General features: G+C 37.0%; 1 protein-coding gene across 7 annotated transcripts in view; it reads left to right on the plus strand.

Annotated features, from left to right (window-relative positions):
• The first annotated feature begins 1132 nt into the window (after nt 1-1132).
• The window catches only part of TBC1D5 (TBC1 domain family member 5), a 319581-nt gene continuing 296074 nt past the window's right edge, over nt 1133-24639 (plus strand). For all 7 annotated transcript variants that reach the window (XM_054057267.1, XM_054057266.1, XM_054057270.1 and 4 more), the window contains exon 1: nt 1133-1324. The gene's annotated coding sequence lies outside the window, so the exon portion shown is untranslated. The remainder of the gene's footprint in view (nt 1325-24639) is intronic.

Raw genomic sequence — 24639 nt, forward strand, 5'->3', positions numbered from 1 at the left:
ATGATGACTCAACCAACTCCCTGGGCAGCCTGTGCCAGTGCCTGATAACCCTTTCAGTGAAGAAATTTTTCCTTGGCACAGCCTGAGACCATTCCCTCTCATACTATTGCCTGTCACTTGGGAGAAAAGACCAACAGCCACCTCTCTACAACCTCCTTTCAGGTAGTTGTAGAGAGTGATAAGGTCTCCCCTCAGCCTCCTTTCCTCCAGGCTAAACAACTCCAGTTCCCTCAGCCGCTCCTCATAAGCAATGTCCTAGTTTCCTGTCAAATTAGAATCATAGAATCATAAAACAGTTTGGGTTGGAAGGGACCTTAAAGATCATCTAGTTCCAACCCCTCTGCCATGGGCAGGGACACTTCCCACTAGATCAGGCTGCTCAAGGTCACACTCAAGCTGGTCTTGAACACCTCCAGGGATGGGGCAGCCAGAATTTCTCTTGGGAACCTGTTCCAGTGCCTCACCACTCTCATGGTGAAGAACATAAGAAGGAGGTGCTGGAATGGGTCCAGAGGAGGGCTACAAAGATGAACAGAGGGCTGGAGCACCTCCTGTATGAGGTCAGGCTGACAGAGTTAGGGTTGTTCAGCCTGGAGAAGAGAAGGCTTAGGGGAGATCTCATAGCGACCTTCCAGTACCTGAAGGGGCTACAAGAAAGGTTGAGAGGGACTATTCATAAAGGCTTGTGAGGATAGGATGAGGGGGAACTGGTATAAATTGGAAAGGGGCAGATTTCGACTAGACATACGGAAGAATTTCTTCACCATGAGGGTGATGAGGCACTCGCACAGGTTGCCCAGGGAAGCTGTGGGTGCCCCATCCCTGGAGGTGTTCAAGGCCAGGCTGGATGGGGCCTTGGGCAGCCTGATCTAGTGGGATGTCCCTGCCCATGGCAGGGGGGGTGGAACTGGATGATCTTTAAGGTCCCCTCCAACCCAAACTGTTCTATGCTTCTATGACTATCGTATCTCCTGTCACTGGGGAGACGATGCTTCTGCCGCGGACGGGCCGGTACCCCCCTACCCCCTGCCCTCCCCTCTCCACACCGCCCTCCCGCCCGGTGCCCGCAGGGAGCACGCGCGGGGCTGCGGGGGCGCCTGCGCGGAGGGAGCGGGAGGGGCGGGGATGGGGCGGGAGGGAGAGGCGGCGCCACCGCGTCCCCGCGTGCGGGCAGCGAGCCCTTCCCTCGGCCCGGGCCTCCCCCACCGCCTCCCCCTGCCCTGCGTGCGGGCAGGCGCCGGGGCCGCGCGGGGAGGGAGGGAGGCGGGGAGGGACACAGAGAGAGGCCGAGCCGGCTCTTCACCGCGGGCGGCGGCAGCAGCAGGTAAAACCAGCCCCGAGAACGTCTGCTCTCCTTCACCCGCTCCCCCCGCCCGGGCCTTGCTCGGGGCCGCGCTGCTGGGAGGGAGGAGGAACAACAACATTTCTCACAAGGTTTCCCCCCCCTCTGCATTTTTTATTGTTGTTTCCGGTGGCTGAAGAGGGAAGTTAAGGTCTTCGTGATTCTTCCCTTTTTTTTTTTTTCTTCTTTTTTTTTCCTTCCAGGCCTTGAAAAAGAGTTTGTAGGAGAGGCTTGGTTTCCCTCCGTTTTTCCTGCCCCACAGCCTCTCTTTCCTCCCGGTTCTCACTCAGTCTGTGTTAGCTGTCCAGTTTATTGCCATCAGTGGTAGATGTTTAACTGTCACACTTGTTTTCCTTTAGGACTCAGTAGTTCAAGTGATGCACAAGGCTGGATTTCAGCTGCTGTTAGCACATTTTAGCTTCTGCAGAGTTTTATACTCTTAGATTGCTCTGCTGTACCCACCAGTAGTTTAGTTTAGCTACATATCCCCTGGTATTAAGCATCCTGGAGGATTTATGGTCTACTTTTAGGAAACAGTTGTACCATCCTATTGGCATAACATTGCTTTAGCAGTATATATGTGTGAAAGTGGTCTGTATGTGAAATAATCATGTTCCAAAGTGTACTGACATGGGACTGGGGAGACACAATTTCTCTCCTAATTCTGCCACTCAGCTCTACAGCAACCGTGTACTGCTTTACTCTCAGTAATCCTGCTTACCTTCCCTTACGAAGCACTCTGAAACTTGGTTAAAAAGCACCACATATGAGAATTATTTCTTTTCAGACCAATGAAATTTCATTGAAGTTATTGTTCATTAGTACTGTTACTTGCCACACACTAGTTCAGCTATTTACTTATAATACCTCTTCCGTGAAAACTAAACCTTCCAAAATGTATTCCAAATAGATGTGGGCTGATTTTTGGTATTGAAAATATTTTTTAGGATTTAAGGGTCATGAAATATTCAGCTAAATAAATGCTAGATCCCACTTCTCTGAATCATCATCCACCATTACATTTGCAGCTCGCAGGTTGAAATACCATAAGGTCTAAAACTGAACAATGAAAAAATACATTGTTTGTGGGTGATAGTGATTTCTGGTTTTGAAACCAATCTTCGTTTTTGCAAAAGTAATAATTGTCTGAACTGACACAATTGTGAGTTACCATTTGTCAAACTTTGTACTGGCACGCATGGGCCGTGTACGTCCTAAATGCTGTTATGCTAAAACTCATATGGATATAAATAATAGCGGCACACATGGACCATGTGCATCCTAAATGCTGTTATCCTAAAACTCATATGCATATATATAATAGTAGCGATTACTGGAGTTGTTACAATTAAGGTTGTGTTGTAAAACATTCAGACTGTCAGGTAAACACAGAATTAGACACAGCCTTTAAACTTTTTATATATTTTCTTAGTTGAAATTGGTAGCCCTGCTGCTGAGCTGACAATAGGAGCTTACCCTTGTACAAATGGTGAACCTAGATGATGAACTTATGTTCATAACAAAGCATGAGAGGATGAGCAATTACTATTTCTATGTATAAGTACACACTGGGGAGCAGGGGCACTTTTTTCCCTCTAGATTTTATGATGGCTTCATTATTTAGGTACTACAGATATGGTAAACTATGAAAACTGAATGTTTCAAAGAATACTAATGTCATCCTTTTGTTGATGGGATGAAGACAAGAGCCTATTCTACAACTTTGTGGATGGAAAGGCACTAAATAAGGCTTGTACTGGTAGTTTGGTTTAAGGTTTAATTAAACTGATGAGATTCTTGTATGTTTCACTTCATTTCACCTCAGAAATCTGAGGAAAGCCACAGACTTGATTTTTTACAACTAGTTTTTAGTTTCTGCTGCACTTGTCACACAGAAATGGTTCAGAGATTTTCTTAAAATACTGTGCCACCTGCAAGAGTAGCACTTACCTTTGAGAAATGTAAATGAAAACATTCCTTTCACCTCTTTCCTTCTTTGTGTTCTAGTGTTGGCTTTACTCAAACGTTGTTCTATTTCTATTTTGTTTGCATTTTAATAGTATGGGGATCTTTTGGACTTCTGCACCTCATATGAATGTACAAGAATAATGTGTTTTGGTGTAAATGTGTTACATATTCTCTGCCTGCCTATGATTTATGCTAATATAGAGATCATCGTTACTGTCTCTAGGTTATTGTTGCTATTATAAATTCATTTTGCACTGGGGAAGGGCTATGCAAAGAACTGTTTAACACTTTGCCTTGAAAGGAATTCTGTTGATGAAGTCTTAGAAAGTTTACTTTCTGCTCCATCCTTAGGAGTTTTATCTTTAGCTGTTAGGTATGCTGCTGTAATTGACAACAGCTGTTACTGAGAATTGTGGCGGATAGACAGTTTCTAAGATAATCAGTTCCTAGTCCATTTGAGGCTTTGTTGATTAGCACTTGTAAGAGCATTTTGGATCAGGAGCTGGTGATGGCTCCAGAGTGCAAATGTGGTATGTTATCTAAACTGTTTGACTTAGACTCTACTGCACTGTAGAAAATAAGGTATAGGTTTTTTGTGGTTTCCCTCTAGCCCAATGAAGAGCCCAAAGCACCTTATTCAGCCTGTAGACTATAGACCTTAGACCTTTGGCTGAGTTAGGCTTTCAGAGGACAAGGACTGTTAAACAAGATAGGAGTTGTGTGCTTGTGTTTGGATATAATGGTGTGGCTCAAAATCTCTGGTTTTGACCTCTAAATGAAGTGGCATAGCTGTTACTATTTCCTCGTTTTAGTAACTTTGCTACAGTAGTCTGTGTTTTGCTTAGGAATTTATTAGTTATCCAAATGTCAATATTTTTCTGAAATCACAGCTTCTTTGATCAGATACCTGCAGATGCAGAGTTTGAGGTCCCTATCATATTGCATAACATTATAATCTCATAATTCGTATTGGTTTTGTTTATGTTGACTGGCAAAAAGCATGATTACTCTGAATCTTATGGGAATCTGTGTGATAATCTTTGAGGGGAAATGGTTGACCATAATTATACTCTTAAGAGTTAGAATAAGAAACAAGAGCCAAGCTGGAGCAGTTAGTCAAACTGCATCTAGACCTTCGACATGAATACTCAACATTTAGCATATCTTGGCTAAAGGGTGATGAATATCTAAATATAATAGAAACGGATATTTTGCCTCTGGTAATGGTTAGATGTAGATTTCCCAAAAGCACTGAGTCATAATGTGACCTGAAGTCTGCTTGGGAATTGTTTGAAAATAGTGGGAAGAATCACATGTTACTGATGTTGAAATATATGCAGCAGGAAAGACAGTATTGTAGTTCCTGTGTTCTGTTTTTAAAAGCCCAACGTTTTCCTTCTATACTGTTTAATTTTAGGGGCTTTTTGTTCTGTTGATGGGATGGCAAATCATTATTTGAGGTTTATTAAAGGATGTTATTACCACAGTACTAATTAATCTAGTTCTGCATATGTGAGAAGTTCATGTCTTTGCTTAAGTTGACTTGCATTTAGTACTGCATTAATTACAATGGGGATCAAATCTATCTTAATACATGAACGTTTCACCTTACATGTATTACAGCATCAGTTTGTGTCTCAATGGTTTTTTTTCTGAACTTCTAGTTGGCTAAGTTGGTGGGTTTTTTTAAAGTATATCAAGATACCAAGAATCTACCATTTACTTCTCTGCATGACTTGTTTCAATGATTCATCTTTTCCACTATTTAAAAATAAGGCATGCAATTATTGTTTGAATACATTTGAATGCATCTGTCTTTCACTGGTTCTTGTTATCTTGTCTGAATTCTCTATCAGATCAGACTGCCTTAAAACTTGATTTGTCACTTTAACACTGTTTTTTCACTCCTCTGCATGGTGGTAGTCCCTAGTATTAAAAGACAGATTTAGATTTTAAAATACTTAGTTTTAAAAGAGCATCTAAAGATCGTAGATTTGCTGGGCTGACTGCTCTAGGACTCTTGTATAAGTTTAACAAGTATGCTGATTTAAAATGTTTGTCGCACAATGTTTTTTAACATCTGATCTGGAACATCTGTTTAACAAATGAGTTGGAAAGAAAATCAATATAATGTGATACAATTATACCATTTTGAGTTTTTCCAACTATAGAGTGAAAGTATTTATTGACTATTTTTGATCTTTTCTTATGATTTTTAACACTTGTGCCACCTCTGTCTAGTCATGGGTCTCTGCTGTTGTTGAGGTGGTGGTGTTTTGTTACTGGCACTATTGGCTGTGCTGTACATGGGTGTTTTATATCTCTCAGTTTCTATATTCTGTAACTCTTAATTTACGTTGCTCCCCTTAACCAACATTGTTGATCCTGCCTTTTTTTTTTTTTTTTCTTACACTTGCTTCTTTTCCCAAAAAGACCAGGTTTTGTACAACTAAGATGAGCTGCTGCCAAAATTGTCCTCTGTGGTAGCTGTAAAATTGCCTGACCGTAGATAAAAGCCCTCTTTAGGAAGTTTCTATTTTCATGTTTTCCTGTCTAAGATTTTTCTTCTAATCAATTTTGTTCATAACTCTTCAGCTTCAGAAACCTTGAAACCTCAGGAATATGAGTGTATGTGCATTCTATATTTACACAGATGTCAGTAACCTCTATCAAGCTATGTAATCTGGTCATGATCACTAATTCTAGTCCAGTGATTTACTCATTTTGGCTGTTATAGATATGGATAATATCTATATTATTCTAATATTATTCTAATATCTACTAATTCTAATATGGATATATTAGAATTTCTCTATGTTGACTGTAGTAAGTGCTCTTAGAAAACTGTTGCGAATAACCTTGTAAAACTGATGTTTTTACTGTTGACTGCTTAAGAACCTGAAATACTAGGTTTCATTATTAAAGGCTTCAGTTTGACATTTTTCTATCAGCACATTACAAATGTGGACTTAAGAAAAATATGTCCTCCTGTTCTCTACTTTTAGTTGACAGGCTGTAGCAGACCCATTCTGGCATCACCTTCTGAGTGAGCTGTCTTGTTTAACCCTTAGAGCTACGTATAGTCAGTATATCCTTTGGTTTTGAACTATCAGGTAATGTGTGAATGATGTTTCTTGAAACCTGGCTTGTGCCTGCTTGATAATAAGTGGTATTTTTATGTAATCTCTAGCTTTTATACAAATGGACTTCTGGACTTTTCCCTTTCCTCTAGGGAAGACGCATAGCTGTGTGATGTATGTAGAGAATAGACGTGAGTTTCGAGAAGGCATGCAGCTTGTTGGAAGTTTTAAAGAATCTTTCTAGAACTGTAGAAGTGCATTTTGGCATTTAGACTTCACTCTGATGTTAGCGTAAGAACTGTACCTGGCATCAGATGGATTGTCATCCGGGACATTGTTTTGTCCTTTCAGTAGCAACAGCAGGTGTTTTAAAGGAAGTGACAAAAAATTCCCAGTTGTGAAATAACTGCCATACCTGAGAACTCCTAAAATTCTTGTCAGTTTCTGATGGTTTATGGTGCTGATCCCTACTGTCATGTCCCATAGTATTTTTCTTATTGATAGATAATTTTATATAGGTGGCTGTTTGCATTATCCGTGGAAATCCGTAATATTTTTACAAAATTTACAATTCTCTACCTTCCTGCTGTCGTGCTCAGTACTTGTTTCTGAATCGTTGAGTAGTTTAAAGCTGAGTAGTTACCTGAGCAGTACTGATGATTATTTATCTACTGTGCTTTAGATGTGTCAGCAACAGATTTGATTTGCCAGTATGCTGTCTATTTACTTTAATTTTTTTAACGTCATTAATCTCACGTGGTGTAAATCAATGTGATTGTATTCTAGGTCCTGAAATTTTCCACCAGCACTAGTGATGTGCCAAGTGGCTCGTACATCCTGTATGATGTGGATATGCTCCCTATTTCCTCCAACCTTTTTTTTTTTCCTCCTGTCATTGTTCACGGCAAGGCAACATCTGTATCTGGATGAGGATCTGCCTATATTTTTCTGATTACAGCTTGACATGTCACAGAGCTGAAAACTTGATGTATTTCTGATCTTCCCCAAAAGACTTTTTCAAAATTAAGATTATTTTCTTAAACTGTGATTAGTTTTCCTGTCATCTCTGCTTTAACACGGTTTGTCAGTTTTACCACTGACTTTTCAGATGTTAGTTTGACCCCTTTTAAAAGTAGAGACTTTTAAGCCTGTAGTGGAATGTTTCATGTTTATTTCATAATTGTTCTGGTGTCAGCACGCTTGTTGCAATGTAAATCTGAATAAGATGAAGTGTCAAGGTGGTATTTTGATTTCTTGTACTTTCTTGACTAAACTTTATCTGGAGTATTCATGATTTACGTTTAGTAGTTTTGTAGAGCCTTTCCATCTACAAATGAAAATAGCATTAATAATTTTCAGTGAGAGGGAAGTGACTTATTCAAGGCCAAACAGCAACTCAAAGGGGGGGCTTCAGTTAGAACTCAGATTTTATAATATCTCATCACAGCTAATACAGGAGTGCACTGTAAAACATTTAATAAATCACAAAATTTAAATGAGTTTGTTAAATGGGAGAAATGAAAAGTAATTTAAACATGTTAAATAGTAGACTATGTAAAAGAAATTTGAGAATTATAGTGAAAGAGGAAGTGCAAGGAGATTACTACTAAAGCTTATGGGGAAAATACAAGTAAACATTTAGTGTTGTGCTTCTCTTAATGTAAATGTGCTAGGTTATTTGATAAATGTGCTGGGGAGGATAATGGGGTTATTAATTCCTTTAGTGAGAAGAGTGACTCTTAGCTGATACTCATACTTGTATTGCATGTCCTGCTTCCTTTAAAACTTATCTGTACCTTAAGAGTGGTGGCTTGGTTGCCTACAGTGTGTGCAGCCTGTTGCTTCTATTGAAACCACTTATTTAAAGAAAAATATGTGGGTGCCTTGGTTGTCTTTCAGTTATTCATGAGTCAATAGCATAGTATTTCCTCCTTTAGGCCTGACTAATGTTTCATTTACATCATTTACACGTATACCTATGGTGCTAGTAATTATACACATTTTGGGGAAAAGTTAATAAATTCAGATCTGTAACCAGGCAGTTCTTTTATGTATATTTATGTGTGTGTATTTTTTGTAGACTTGACAACTAAACCTGATGCTGCTTGTGATGATAGCTCTTAAAGTTTGTTTTACCCCATAATCTTAAATACAATGTGTTAAGCTCTCTAGGCAAACATGCCAAAGATTTTGCCTCCTTGGATTTTCATTGTAGATACACATTTCTACATAAAGCTTATACTGGTTGTCCCCTGCCAGTTTTACTGCTTCTTGAAAAGATATAGCAGATAATATTGAAAAGATTCCTTTTTTTTGAAGAATGCAGAAATATGGACCTGTAAATTTAATTTTGATAGCTGGATGAGAGAAAGGTGGATGACTGCAAGTAGAGGAAGGGAAGTTTCTGACTGCCTGTAATCAGAGGAAACTTGTATCCTGATCAGAGGAAAGGTTTATTCTGAACACATCAGTAGTGTGTGTTTGTTGTACACAAAAAACTGTCAAAAGTCACTGTCTTGAAACTGAAAAAATGGAATAAAAACCTGTCATTTTAGATTGATTCATTTTGTGCATTATACTTAAGACTGGATGAAGTTTAATTTCTTTTTCAATAGTGCTTTTCAAAGCAGGCAGTGAGTTAGAAGAAATGAGAACATTTTATGAATGAAGGTAAATGTCACCTTTTTATTTGTGAATTTACAATTTTCTGGGGAAGTACTTAGGTCAGCACGAAATGTCCTTTGAAATTTTATGTTGATGCTTCATGTATTACTTTAAGTTCATTTTGGGCAGTTAGTTCTACTATGAAATTAAAACTAAAAATTTGTTCCTGTATAGCTTTTCTGAAAAATCCAGCAAACTGCCATTTGCCTGACTGGCTATGTGTAAGGCAGTATAAATATTTTACACTTGGAACTTTAATGTCCCTTTTTCAAAAGGCTCCCTTCTGTTGTCAGTGTGGATTTCACGTAGTGGAAACTAGGTGCTTTGTGTTTTGGATTTGTGCAGTGGTCTCAACTTTTATTTGTTATATGAGTCTTGGTTTGAAGACAGCTTGATTCAAGAGCAAGATGGCAGTTGAGACTCATTTGCAAGTCAGTGAATTGGAAAGAGGTGTAAGGGATTGACAGAACGACATAAGAATAAAGTAGGGTATACCTTCTCCATTTCTAGCTGATTACCAACTGTTTGTGGCCCGTTTTATACTACAGTTTTTTTCAGAACTGTGCATGGACCAGAGCGGTTTACTGATTGCTTTTGTTTCCCACCTTTGATCACTGAAATTGTTGATTTGACACAAGAAGATGACCAAACTTCAGTTTTCAGAGATGGAAAAACTACCCAGTGTTTTGTATTTTATGACTTCTGTCTTGAGCCTTAAGTAGATTCTCAGGGTGAAGTGAGAGGAGTTCTGTACCTGATAAGAAATGAAAACATATATTGCACAGATACAACTTTAATATTAATTTTTAATAATTGTGTCTGATTATGTCAGATATATACTTGGTGCAGTCATGCTGTCTTTACCCACAAATGCAGAATCCATTTATTGCAAGGTTCAGTCCTTATGAGACTGAGTAGGGAGGAGCAAAAAACAGTGGCATCTGCTGTCACTGGACATAGCTCTTCTTTGATGTTGTGCACGACTGGGATGGATTGAGGTATACAGTCAGAATGAACAAGTGGCACTGTCAGCTGTTGCAAATCCAGCTGAGATGCTATGTTGCTTTAATAGCACTTCTGTGCATTCTACAGCCTTAGTGATTGGAGGAAGTCCTAATTTGTTTTTAGTATGTCGTATATTTTTGTTCTGGTCTTTAGCGATTTTAGATAAACTGTCCAAGTTCTTATATATAGGAAGAAAAATATGTAGCTCTACCTATAAGCCAGTATTCAAAACTGACATATGCCAGAAATTAGACCATGCTGTTGCTGTTTCATAGCTGTTGGGTGAGACTAGATTTTTACATTAATTTACCGTAATAGTGTATGATCAGTCATGGTTATAATTTTCACTGTGAGTAATTTTATCTGAGAAGAGGGCAAATGTGGGCTGAGTGAACATCATTTTACTCCTTGTAACAGCTTACCCAGATTGGGATAAAAGTATGTTGATAAACTCATGCTATAATTTTTGTAGGTTGACTGGAGTGCTTCATTTTCTAGAGCTGCTGTTATTTATCATTTAGTCCATGAGCATGTTAGATGCCTCCTAATACAGATAGGTAGTCTTTTGCCAGTGTTTCAGTAAGGCTTTGCCAGCTTTCAGTAAGGCTTAGGGTAATGTCCCATTTTCAGTTATGTTCAGAAGCTTCAGACTCGCCCCATTCTCTTCTGAAGCAGTGGATGAATCTAGCTCAGGCTGTACAAGCTTGGGAAAGAAGAGTGATTGGGTAGCAGGTGGGTGACTGAGGCTTAAACTAGCGGGTTTAAGGAGGAAACTTCAATCTGAAGCTTGTTACGGGTATTGAATAGCCTTTTTTTTTTTTTTTTTTTTAATGCTCAGCATTTCTTTTAGATCCCTCTTACCTCTTTCTCTACAGTCTCAGTCTGCCCTGATGCTTGCAGCTCTGGACTTTCCTGAGCATGAGAGAACCTTGCTGACCATTACTGTTTTTTTGTTTTGCTTAGAATCATAGAATCTTTTGGTTGGAAAATACCTTTGAGATCATTGAGTCCAACCATACCCATCCACCACTAAGCCGGATCCCTGAACACCTCATCTACCCATCTTTTAAATACCTCTAGGGATGGTGACTCAGCCACCTCCCTAGGCAGCCTGTTCCAGTGCCTGACAAGCCTTTTGGTGAAGAAATTTTTCTTAATATCTAATCTGAACCTCCCCTGGCACGACTTGAGGCCATTTCCCCTTTTCCTATCACTTGTTACTTGGGAGAAGAGACCAACACCCACCTCTCTACAGCCTCCTCTCAGGTAGTGGTAGAGAGTGATAAGGTCTCCCCTCAGCCTCCTTTTCTCCAGGCTAAACAACCCCAGTTCCCTCAACCGCCTCCTTAAGATTTGTTTTACAGCCCCTTCACCAGCTTTGTTGCCCTTTTTTGGACACACTCCAGCACCTCAATGTCCTTCTGTAGCAAGGGTTTGTTACAGTGTATGTCTCAATGTTTTGTTTACCTGATTTTTTTTGTGCATGTCAAGGTTCTTTGTTTCTGTGAGTAGGTCCGGCTGCAACAGAAATAATTGTAAGGCAGCGTTGTAGGTTAACCACAATAGGCGCCCAAACACAAGATGCTCACTAGAAAAGAAATGTGGGATGAGGAGGAACAAATGCACTACCAATAAAGATGTAGCTTTAGATATTGAAGCAGATTGATTTGGCTAACTGCACTTGTGGGTGTAGTAGAAGACATAGACTTTTACAAGGGTTTTTAATAAGGTCGTCTTTGGCTGTTGCAGAATAGTATGCAATGTTAAAGATGCAAGCAGAAAGAATAATGTAAAATTGCTGATGAGAGGCTCTACCATTAAAGCTGACTGTCTTTACAGTTACTGAAGACTGGCAACCAGTGCGATAAGCATTTTAAAGGTTGTATGCTGCATAGATTGATTGGGAGGTGAGTTAGATTGCATCGGTAAATGGAGAAAAAGAAATTTAGCTGTATAGACAGATTGACTCTTACATATATAGGTATTATTAAAGACAGCAAGAACTACAACAGTTTCAGATGAGATCTGAGTAAACTGGAAGTTAAAGGACCTGATGAAGACTGCTTCCTCATTTTGAACCTAAGTGGCAAAATAGTGACAAAGATGTATTTGATACTGAGAGAGAAAACTGGTCAAGGATTTCTCATTGTTCTCTAATATTCAGTTTGCTTTAGAAAGATAGGGTATACATTGTGTACTGTCTGTACTTTCTCCTCTAAAAAGGAAAAAAAGACTCAAGTTGCCAGCAAGTCTCTAGATCATTAGTACTGTATTTCAGCTAACATTTCTTACTCACCCTGACCAGACAACTTCTAAAATTATTATTCAGGTTAACTTCAGTGTAAGTGAAGGTTGAGTAGCAGTTTCATCTTTTTGATGTGAGAGAATTTATCTTTCAAAGTCCCGAGTTACACTTTGCAATAATTTCATCATTGAAAAAATGTCCTGACCCGACAACAATGAATTAACAGGCATTTCACTTGAGACTAATTCCTGTCTCCGGTTAAGAATTTTGCTTGGTGAAATATTATGGCAGTGCCAATTTAATTCTTGTTTGTTTTGCTTAGTTTTGAAGGAGCAGAAACAAGTGTCCATTCCAGAATTCTGTTGTAGGAGCTACTAATGGGTTTGTCCTGATACATTGCTGTTTCTGTTTATTGCATCCACTGGATACTGTGACTTTCTGTGTAGATTCTTCTGATTTGTTAACCCCTTCCTTATAACTTGATACATTGCTATACTTTCACTATCTTTACAGAATGTTTCAAAGTATTTTTACTACCATTTGACATTTGCCTTTTCTGAGGCTGAAGTTATATTTTACTGTCTGTGCCACCGTTGTGAGATGTTGACTTGAAGACACAGGTAAAGGATGGCAAACAGTGAAACAAAATTGAAAACCAAGCAGACATTCTAATCGTGTGCACATGTAAATAAATGCAAAATCCATTTAACTGACTTGTGTCATCTTGCATAGATGAAAGACAGGGAGAATCTCTCTCTTCCACTCCAGACGTTTGCTTTGATATTTTCCTCTCAGAGCTCTAGATCTGCCGTTCAGTCTCTCTAGTGTTTCTGAAGTGGACTGTCTTAGAGCCAGGGCCCAAAGTTCAAGACCCTTCCCTAAGCTCTGTCATCTGTGACACGCATCTCTGACCATTAGACTGTGGTTGATATTGACATGTGTGCTTGTGTCACCCAGTCTGTCTTAGTTATGACAGTTCATGAGATGCATTTCCAAGTACCACTTATTCTCTTAATTTTCTGATGAATTAAAAAAAAAAGAGCTGGGTTTTGTTACAACAGTTTTGGGGTTTTTTTGAAAACGATGTCTTTCACAAAATCACAGTAGATAATGGGAGATTTTCTTAGTATGTAGTTAATGTAAAAGGTGCTGTGTGTACATGTAAGCATTTTAGAATTCTTAATTGGATATATAAGCCTTGTCTATATGCATAGTATTAAAAGTGAATTATCTCTTTGCTTTCAGTCACTGTTTGTACTAAGAAGGTATCTGGAACATTCAGGCCAGAAAACAGCTGCCATTTCTAAAACAGCATTGGGATGTGCACACATGCAGAAAAAAGCCAGGCAAAACCGTCCTGTGATAGCTCACCATGGCACTTTTATTCTCCCATGCTGTTAGTGCTGCCTTACTCTATCAGAGATATCCTGCAGTTCTACAGGTGGACTGTATTTCATATGAAATATTTTGAATGAATCATAGAAGGGTTCCAACCAAGGGTTGGAAGGGACCTTGAAGATCATCCAGTTCCAACCCCCCTGCCATGGGCAGGGACACTTTCCAGTAGATCAGGTTGCTCAAAACCTCATCCAACCTGGTCTTGCACCTCCAGGAAAAGGGCGTCCACAACTTCTCTGGGAAACCTGTTCCAGTGCCTCACTGCCCCCACTGTAAAAAATGTCTTCCTAATATGTAATCTAAATCAACCCTCTTTCAGCTTAAAACCGTTACCCATCATCCTATCGCTGCACTCCCTGATAGAGAACACCTCCTTAGCTAAATTGTGCTTGTTAGTCATTGCTGCCCTCAGTGACTGATTTGTGGATAAAGACAGTGTTATGGCTGCTGGCCTTGTATTACAGCTAGTGAAAAGGTTATTCTTAGACTTGGACCATGAGAGCACAACAGAGTTTTGACAGATGGCAGAAGTAAAAGTAAATTAGACTTGGATTTGTTAAGAACTTTTACTTGTATCTTTGTTTTAGCTCTTCAGTTCACTCAGTTCATCAGGTATATAGTCAGTGAACTGAGCAGTTTTGTTGGAGGAATCTCTAGTCCAGCATGTGGAATAAAGGAAGGTGAATGAATAACTAGAGCTTTGAATAGTGACCCAGACTAATAATTAACCACATAACTATTTGGTAATCCTTGAATGATGTTATCTTCACATTATCTTGTCATGTGACAAGAAAGTAGAGATGCAGCAGATTTCTTTTTACATTTTGGATGACATGAAATTCGTGTTTGTAGTGCACTTCTTTTGATTCTGAAGGTAATCCCTCATAATATAAAATGTTAGAGAACCTTAGGATAAGTCTTATGCATTTTCTAAGTTCTGCATTAGTAAAAATACAGAAGATTGGGCAGTACAGGGTATAAATCTTACATGGGCATTATTCCTCCTGGTTATCCTTGACTTGGTTTCATATTTAGATTCTGGTTTTTAACTGATTCCATTAGTTAAACTATTTTCTTTTTTTTAGTAAGTATTACTTGCATCGTGTGTGGAAATTTCAGGTTAAAATGGAATGGATATTTGTAATGATAAGTACTCTGGGTAGGTAGTCTATGTCTTCTCTTTCTCGCAAGCATATGATTTCATGAAATGGGTTTACTGTGAAGTATTGCATGTGATACTGTATGTTACAACTTTAACAGTAGCATAGAGGATTAATTCAGTGGAGTTTTATTTTTATTTTTTTAAACCTAGTTCATTTCTTCACAGTGTATTTTCTTTGGCTTTTTCTAGTGTTTGAGAAGATTTCTATTGTCTTGCTTTGCTGTTCTGAAGGCATTTGTCTCTGTTATGGAAATTAATTGATCTGACAGAGGTCAGGGAAAATATCTGTTGGTTGCCCAGATGTTTTTGCTGCCTGTCAAACAAAACACTTGTTATCGTTATGAATTCGTACATAAAATGGGTAATAAAGTGCTGGTATGGTTAAGTGAAATAATGCATTACTTTCTGAATGCCTGCTGAATAAGCACTTAGTTCATGAAGTCAAATGCTGATGTCTTAGGCTTGTGGATGCTTATCATTTGGTCCAGGAAGAAATGATTGGTCTGTACTCCTAAGTCCTGAGTGACTTCAGTGGTGGAAAGACCCACATCTAAACAAACATGAATTGACCAATATAGTTATAATAGTTACATTCATAATCCAGATGAATTTAATGGAGTTGAGAGGTGGGAAGGAGAGGATGTAAACCAATTGGGTAAGTTAAACTGCTGTCTAAGTTTCTGGCTCTTTTTCTGATCATTAACTGTTTGTTTCTACTCTTCCTCTTATCTGGTGGTTATGGCATCTGCAGTATCATTACATGAGTTTACTTGACATGGGCTAAAATTTAATTTCAAATAAAGTATATAAAATTAAAAAGTAGACATTGATGAATCTGATTTTTAATGTCTAGCAGCGGAAATCTTACAAATAGCCTCTAAAATTACACTGAAAGTTACATTGAAAGGAATTTAGTGAATGTAGGCTTTTTTAACATTAAAATTGTTTGTGAAGTAAGGATGGACAGAATTATGTAGGACTTGAGAGGTGCTGAGAGTCAGTTCAGGAAGGATCACGGAGGGTAACTTCTGAACAGAAAATACAGTATTTTTAATTACCTTTATTTCAATTAAAAACATGAAATAATGTATTTTAAGACTGTAGTCTTTAAACCGTGTAAGTTTTAGAATCAGATCTGTGTCATGAAGTGTTTTATCTTAAAGTCTTGTGGGTAGCAATCCAATTTCCATGTGGCTAATAAAATATGGATACTTTGGAGTTCATTGAACAGATCTGAACAATTGTTCAGGTTTAGTGTAAAAACAAAATGTTGGTTAAAGCTGTTAAAACCTTTAAGTACCTATTAATAAGAAGTCTTGGTACTGGAATTTAAGTGAGAGCAGGAAAACGATTAGTCAGGAAAACCAGTCCTGTGGTTGTTTATGGGCCTGGGTCATATACATTTACCTTGCTAACAACTTTTTACTGTGATTAATAATATCCAGAGTTTATTACACCAAAAAAAAAAAAAATCACTGTGTAGAAAACCCGAAAGGATTCCTCATTGTTGGCTGTGGTGTTATGTTTGGCTTTGAAGAAACTGACTTGTTTTCCAGTTTCAGTCAAAGATCAACGCAATCATTTGAGCCTTGACTTTTTCTTCCAGGAGTCTGACAGAGCTGGAGGCATTTTCTTCTGTCAGGCTTTTGTTGTTTAAGATCAACTCTTTGACTCACTGACACTATAATGAGGAGTAAACAAGCCCTGTTTCTTTGAGACAATTTGTAGTGTATTTCTAGTGGATTCTGAATTTAACAGTATCGGTTTAACAGTTGTTAAATCCTGTAGCTGTGGTAAACTTCGTTACTAGTGATAGTAATTGTGTTGGGGAAATGAGTATCACAGCCCCTTATAGATGGCTTTATTTTTGGTGCTGATGGTATCACCTTCTGCCCTCCACTACACTTGTCTGCTGGCTTCAGAATACAGTCTCCTCAGTTCTTCTCCTACATTAACCTTACATTTTGCTGGTTTTCAAATGTCCTGCTTGGACTTTTTTCCCAACTGATAAATGTGTTAGGTAATTGCTAGTCCACATGTGCTTCTAATAAACTACATGAATGAATGTTCTAATACATGGGGCTTAAAAATACATTTCTGTCTGGGAACAGGAACTCAGGATATTTTAGAGGATAGGATGTAAATTTCATGTAATGTCTGTGATCAGAGAACCTAAATGTGATGTCCCTTAAAACCAGCATAAGAATCAACATCAAATATATGTTGATTCTATTATTGGGTGTATAAACATCTGAAGCCTTCTGGATCTCGAATGCTAAAAAGAAGACAATGTTGTCATGCATAACCTTTAATAAAAATAAGTTGATTATTTTTTAGAAGGGAAATTACTGAATTCAAGATTCAATTGATTTTTCTTATTCTGTGTTCTGACAGAACAAATGTTATCTTTGGTTACTTCTCAGTGGATGGTGTCTACTCATGATGCAATTTATTGTTCATTGATGACATTTTCATCAGGCCTGAAAATTATGATAATTAGGTAATGAAAGTTAAAGGAAAGGTGTGTGTGAGGAAATTTGCCTATTGTATTCTTAATTTCATATGGAGTAAGCTGAAGCATTATTTCCATGATTTTTCCATACTTCCATGCAGTCATTAATTCATGTTGAAATCTGTCACTAACAAACAAAATTATGTGTTCACAATAGCAAACAGGTTACCTGCTTATTTACCTGGAAAATAATGAAGAGTAGGTAATTCTGGATACCCATGCCGGGGATTCATTGTAAAGTTTTAGGTAAGAAAGTAATCTCTTTAGGATGAAGAAGTGATAAACCTTATCCCATGTATCCCAAGATTAATATATTGGAGTTGATCTTAGGTAAACCAGCAGTGTGTGTTCCTTGATTTGAGGATCTTTGAACGTTTCCATGCAGACATAAGTTTTCCACTCAGTGAAGAAAAAGACCAGGAAGGAAAAAAATCTCTGATGGTTTGGAAACACTGTCAACAAAACTCTTCCATGACAGAATGGTGGTGCCATTGCCAGCATTTTATTTTTTTTTTGCTATTGCCTTAGTTGCTAGAGCACTCCCATCAGTCACGAGAGACCAGATTCAATAGTCTTTTGCACTTGAGATTTGTTTTGTACCTGTTGCCACTTAGACTGCTGCTGGAAATCTTACATATGATGTGCTTACGGTTTCTTATCTCATAAAGCTTTTTTTTTTTTTGTAGAAATTAACCAAGGCTACAAATAGAGTTCAAGTACATGATGGATGAATATTGTAATGACCAACAAAAGAGTAACTCAGATTTTCCCCGACCATGCACATTTTTGTATAAAGTGAAGCAGCAATAAGAGTGCAAATGGCTGCTCTCAGGGGAGGAGGGATTGCTTTCTCCACTTGGTATCAATCCTCACTCAAGCCACACGTGCCTTAATACAAGGAGGGTCTCAGGTATTTTTAGTCATGTAACAACAAGGTGGTTCTTCATTGCAAGTAGTCTTTGTAGACTGAATAACAGGGCGATTGTTGCCAAACAGCAGTCAAACTGGAGGCTAACAAAAGCTGCAGTTCACATACTTCCTTTTCCATTCCACTAGTAATTGTAATGATAGGAAGGCATCACGCAGTTCATCAAACAGCTTCATTAATAATTATAAATGTAATACAGGGAAAAAAATGCATCTGTATATGTGTTCAGTTTAATTAGCTTTAAAAAGCATCGGTACAAGTTTATTTTGTTAATAGTCAGTTACTGTAGATAGTGAAGGTTCTATATGGAAAATAATGAGGGTCCTGATTTAGCATGACCCAATGAAGAGAGCTTCTATTTAGTTATTTTTTTGTTTTCAGCTCACATTGGAGCCCCAAATACCTAAAGTGTAATATTTACAGAAGAAAAAATAACAACTGTTTCTTGCTTATGTTGAATTAAGTCGCTAAGATGAAGCCATTTGCCCAATTTAAGTCCAAGATGTGGAGCCCTTCTCTTCTCTTGTTATAAGGACTTTAATTCTTCTGTATCCGATTCCATTATTGAATTGCTAAACCTAGCTCAAACTTTTTCATGTAACAGTTAAGAAAATTAAAAGAATGTACACAGCAAATGTATACAAAATATATCAACTGAGTCTTTGCCTAATATAACAAAAAGTGATTTTTTTGATATTTAAACTTAATTCAAAGATGTAATTCAATGCAGATCTCATTAAATCTGTAGTTAATGTTCTCATAATACCATTAATTCTGTCTTCCTTCAGATATTTTGTATAATATAGTTTACTGCTATGTGACTTGTTACCAATAGGATTCCTGTTAATGATCATTCTCTTGAAAGTCTGAAATCTTCACAGTTGTATTTTCCAATGCACTTTGTGTTTAGGTTGTCTTAATTAAAATGAAACAAACAAAAAGTGATGGCAAGGGTCTTTGTTTTTCCTACTTACCACGGCAGCACACCTGTTTAGGTAATTTGTCTTCTGAGAAATAATACCACAGACCTAAATGCTGCTATTTAAGTTCCTGTAAGTTGAATCTTTTCCCTCCTCTTTTTACCGTTTTATAGTATGCTGTCAAAAATAAAGCATTTTCAGCCATTAATCTTTCTTTTTTTTTTTTTTTTTTTTTTCTTTCCATACAAGACTGGTATTCATCAGCCTTCTAATTTGTCTGAGTAGCTTACAGGACAGCAATTTCTGATAAGTACTTTTGTCATTTGCAGAACAGGTGTTTCTGTACTTCTATATTTAAAGGTGAAGCCCTGATTTATACTTCACTAACAACACATTATACTGTAAATCTAATGTCTATTTGGGGATTTGAGCTTAAAAAGTGCTGCCAGTCTTACTCTAGTGGATAAACTTCTTTTGTATAGTGCTTGCTAACAGAGCTGGCCATTTTATTGATGAATATGGAAAAAGTGTATAGTCCAGTGCTTTGTTCCATTCCCATAATTTATGACACCAGTAATAATGGATGATGAATGAGATATCAAAAACATTAATAAATTATCTTAAGAGGTATACTAAATCAAAGAGGAGGAGAGTAAGTAATAATCTCATATAATGCCCCAAGAAAAGTAAGCTAATTCCAGAGTCATTTATTCAGTGCTATGCAAAAACCCAGAGAAATTTGTTGAAATTGAGCTGCTATAGTTAGTATGATGTTAATATAACTCAGTGTTCCAAATGTGCTATTCTAGACATTTGGATTACCAGCTTCAGGTGGCAAGAGATGTAAAATGTACAGATTAAAATAATTCTTAAATATTTAAGTTAAAATGTTGAGTTTAAGCATGTTTAAAATAAAACCCAGCAATTTTATCTTGCACTGATGATGCTTACATCCTCTTTCCTAAATTCATCTATCCACTAACAGGGTTGAAATTTGCAGCAGTTTTCTGCTGTGGTTTGCATTCGCTAACTTGATGATTCTTTGTGAAATATTCACTTGTTCTAAGAGAAGCTGTGCAGCATTTCATTTTTTTTTTTTAGCGGTGAAATTTCCATGTTTTGTCCAGTGGGACACCATGAGCAGTAGTTCCCCCAGTGACGCTGGCTATCTTGGAAGGAATCTTCGTGTAAGAAGACGCATTTGTCTGCTTACACTGTATTTGTGTACCATTTTGCTATAGACAGGAAACATCAAAACAGTGGGGCACTTTTATTCAAACAAACTATTGGCATTCTTATTACTTTGTTTCTTATTAATAAGTCCAGTGAAACTTAGTCACAATATAAAATGGAGTGATATTTAGGGATTGTATGTTAGTGATGTCGGTAGAAATAAAACATGCTGCAGGTTGTGTAAGGTTTTCCATTTCACAAATTGAGGATTTTTAGGTTCTATGAATGTCATTTTAACCACACTTGTATGACCTGTGTGTGGATTTAGATAATTTTGTCGTCAAAATGTCTCTTGTACTCCCCGTTTTCTTTTATTAATATTTTCTTTCCATGCCTTTGCTGGGGTTTATATGGCTGTATAGAACTGATCCAGCTGATGAATATTTTTTTTTCTTTGCTGAAGTTATACGATGAGTTATGATATAGCTAAATAGTTTTGCTGTGGAGTTAGCTAGACATTGTAAAGGCTGTACTTTCTACAAGGACAATAGAAAACGCTTATCCTTGATGATTTCTAACTAAATTTGATCACTTTTGGATACAGATAGTTAAACTTGTCCGGTTTTTGTGCTTATTTTTTCACTTGTAAAATGGTGCAGCAGAATATCTTGCTGTGCAGCCAGGCCAGGATAGTAATTGGTTTTCTATATTTTATTGATCTCAGCTTTAGTTTTGTGACTAAGATCATGCAGTGACAGCTGGATATTAAGCCACTTATACTGAGCTGCTGGATTTCTTTTTTTTTCCCCATTTTCTCCTGTCATGCACTCCTTGAGAGTCTCAGTGATCCAAACTGGCTGAAGTGATCTGGAGGGTGGCATGCTATCACTGTACTCATAATGTTTTTCTTACAGCCGGACGTTTTCTAGCTATGCTGCTTTCTGATTTCCCAGAATGCATTCTGTTCTTTCAACTCATAGCCTAAATTTAACCTTTAACTATGGAATTTATTGTAGTTGTGAATCTTTACATAAATGTTGTCATCAGAAGATGTCACCAGTTGCTTTCTACTTTGTTTCCTCACATTTTTTAATAAATATACTGAGCATTGTTAGTCATATGCTACTTCTAAACATTGATCTTTATGATGAGCAGTTAACATACTTTTTTAAAATAGTGAGTTGTAAACAGGTGTTTGTGGGGTTTTTTGTTTCCACCTTAACTAAGTTCAGACATCTTGTGAAAATGTTGATATTCATTCCAACATCAACGAATGTGCTGTATTTATGAGTCAGAGTAGAGCTGCTTTGGCTCAGTCAGCCCGTACTTATGCAGTTGTTAAATTTTACTTGTTTTTCTCCATAGCTGATGTGACCAGGTCCCTAATTTTTAACATTGTCAAGTTTAAAGAGAAGTAGAGGACATCAGGCATTTTTAGAAACTAGGAAATATATCTATTTTCTAAGTTTATTAGATCTCTATACATAAAGTATATACGTAGATTTTCTTCTCAGTGTATTTGTCTTGCCTTTTATTTCCTGCAGTTTTCTTCTGGCCACTTATATTGGAGTTTCACATATATCTTTAAGGTCTTTAGTTCACCCTTACATTTATCTTAACATCTGCCTTGGTTACAAAAGTATAAACCTTAGAGTCAATCTTCAAGGTTCTTAACTCATAGCACTGCTTTGTACAAAAGAAACAAGAGTCTTTCTGTATTGATTACCTGTGGTATTAAATCTGGGTTCATAATTAAAGTGGGATGGATTTCCCCTCTATGCAAACCCTTAAACTTTCTCATTATGTTCAGGATGAAAATAAAATCTGTTGAAGACCAAGAAGGTTTTTCCTGGTAAGGGAAAGATTGAAGAGAATTCATTTGCATTATCAGTATTTGCCATTATGTCAGACCTTAGTATAAGGAAAATAACTGTTAAGAAAACAAAAGAATTCTGTGTAAAATCAGACCTATTAAGAATCGGAATAGTCCATTAAACAGTGTTTTAGAGATTAAGGTATTTGCTCATGATTGTCATAACATGGCTTTAAGTTCCTTCTGTCAGTGATACACCAGGAGAACTTGGATCAGCATTATATATCTGAGATGAGTGCTTTAACGTCTCTGTACTGCATTTTGTTCTGGAGGATGTATCTCAAAAATCTAATAATGGATAAATTTCACTTGAAATTAATTGGAGCTGACAGCCAAATAGAGAGTGGTAGCAGAACTTGGAATGTATGACACTCACCTGGATAAAAGATGAATAAACTCAGCACCTTGTTCAGTTATTTATAGAAAGTAGAAATTCTACATTTTGCAGAAATTAAAATATCTGTATCTGTATTAAAATAAACCAAGAGAGAGATTTGACAGCTTTTGCTTTACCAAAACTGGAGCATAAGCCTTTAGTCCAACTACAATTAAGACCTACATTTGGAGAGACCTTCTATGGAACAAGACATTAAGGTGCAATATCCACCCTATTTCATATGAATATTCTTAAAGAACCACCATTAGTTGTGTAAGAAGGTGACTGCACACTGTGTATGTTTACAAAGTAGTCAGTCCTTCATAAGCGAATCTGTGCAATTTGTAATTTTGTGTTACTTCAGTAAATAGGGCATCTGAAATAAAAACCTAAATTCAAAGAATAAATTTTCAACCATGTAAAAAAATTTAACTAATTCAGTAATACATATTGTGATGGCAAAAGAGGAATGCTTTTGGCTTTAGCATGTAACGTGACAAAAAAAAGGGATCTTAACTGTAGGGTTGTTCTCTGTCATTTTTAGGAAATTTGAGAGCTTATTAGAATCAAGACGTGTACGACTAAGTTTCTTTGAAAAAGAGAAAAGAACTTTATGTAACAAAATTAAAATGACATAACTGTAAATTTATTTTTTGCCCTGTCCATTCATTTAAGCATTTATTATGTTTCCTTATTTCTAATTAATAGACAATACATTGTTTAAATATGGTAGTAATTCTGGTTTTCTGTCTTTAATTTGAAAATCAAATTTTACTGCTAGAATAAAGATCCCATAGTTTAAAGTGCTTCCAGGTCAATGTAATAGAAAGAAGTCCACAGTGAATACTGCAAATCAATACAATGAATGGTTAATTGTGAAAAATTATATAAGTTTTATTTTCTTATAAATCAAGAGGTTCGTAAAATGTACGCTTACTGTTGATCATTAGAATACAAAAACTATCTATTAAAATCAATTAACATGCATATCTGATGACTGATTGTATAATATGAAAGTCAAATAATTGTAATCGTTAACCATGGCTTCAGGTCATATGAGTTGTCAGCTCAAAAAACCTAGAGGAGAAAGAGGTTGATCTGCATATATTTAATGTGGGATGCTGTACATGTGGGAATTTGAGATAAACCTTTGCTAGTAATCTGCTTGGTTTTATCTAAAAATTGACTAGGAAACGTGGGTCATAACAGTCAAATGAGCTATATGTTTTATTGATAGCAGTTGAGTCAGTGATTTGGGATACAGCATTTTAGTATATGTTTTAATATTTTACGATTGATTTTTTTTACTAAGAGACAATTGGAAGAAGTTGGTTAGAAAGTTATTCGATAAAGAAGCAAAGTTCTTACCAGGAACATGCTCAAAATTATTCTCTAACTGATTGTAAGACGGTTTCTTTTAGATTTTAGTTAGACTTATACAGTATGTATTAAAAGCATTTGCTTATTTTTTTATATTTTGAAAGAACAGAAATATACTGAATATTTTAATTAAGTACTGTACTGAGTCACAAAAGTATCTTTATACATGAAGTGAACTGAACAGGTAATTTTTAATTTAATTGTTCAATTGTAATAAATAGGAGTGAAGTGTGGCTGAAGAATAAGGCTTCTGGCCTAAAAAGGATTTACATATTATTTAAGTTCCTGAATATAATAATCCATTGCAGTGGTTTTTTTTCAGTTTTTTTGTTCATAGTGCAAAATATTCTATGTGACTTGTAACAATATAAAGAATCCTTGGAATGTGAGTCAGAATATAGTGGTTGGTGTCTTACATTACCTACAGCTTGATTAAGCATCTGTCCAACCTTTCTCTTTTCCCCTGTATGCACTCCTGAATGTTAAAAAAAATAAATCCTGCCCTAAATTTTGAAATCATATGGTAGTCCCTTTCTAAAATTTCCTTTGGTTTCTGTGTTCATGGGTTCCCAAAGGGAAGCAGCAGCAGCAGCATGTGGTTTCTTTTGATCTG

The sequence above is a fragment of the Cuculus canorus genome, chromosome 2 (genome assembly GCF_017976375.1).
Source record: "Cuculus canorus isolate bCucCan1 chromosome 2, bCucCan1.pri, whole genome shotgun sequence".
NCBI lineage: Eukaryota > Metazoa > Chordata > Aves > Cuculiformes > Cuculidae > Cuculus > Cuculus canorus.